This window comes from Nestor notabilis, unplaced genomic scaffold (assembly GCF_000696875.1).
Source record: "Nestor notabilis isolate BGI_N333 unplaced genomic scaffold, ASM69687v1 scaffold16480, whole genome shotgun sequence".
NCBI classification, from domain to species: Eukaryota; Metazoa; Chordata; class Aves; order Psittaciformes; family Psittacidae; genus Nestor; species Nestor notabilis.
Genome location: NW_009911960.1, coordinates 39,995 through 40,349, shown reverse-complemented (window position 1 = coordinate 40,349; position 355 = coordinate 39,995).

Here is a 355-nt window from a genome sequence, read left to right as displayed (position 1 = left end):
CCCCCCCGCCCTGCAGCCCCGGGGGAGTGCAGAAGCCATGGGGGTGCACGGGGGGTGTTCAGGGTGACTGGTGTGGTCCCCCCCGCCACCGCTGCCCCATAGAGGATCCCCGGCAGGGGGGGATGCCACAGGTTGCTGAGGGCTGTTGTGCAGCGCTCCCCCCGCCAGCCCTGGCGCTTGCTCCCTCTCCCTCTCCCTCCCTTTCCCTCTGTGCTTATCTCCGTCTCTCTCTGTCTTTCCCAGACAAAAGCAGCCTGAAGCCGTGCCTGACGCCTTCGGGATTTCTCCTGCCCTTCCTGCCCCAAAACCCCACTGAGGGCAGGCACAGGGGGTGGCTGCGGGGGGGGGAGATGAG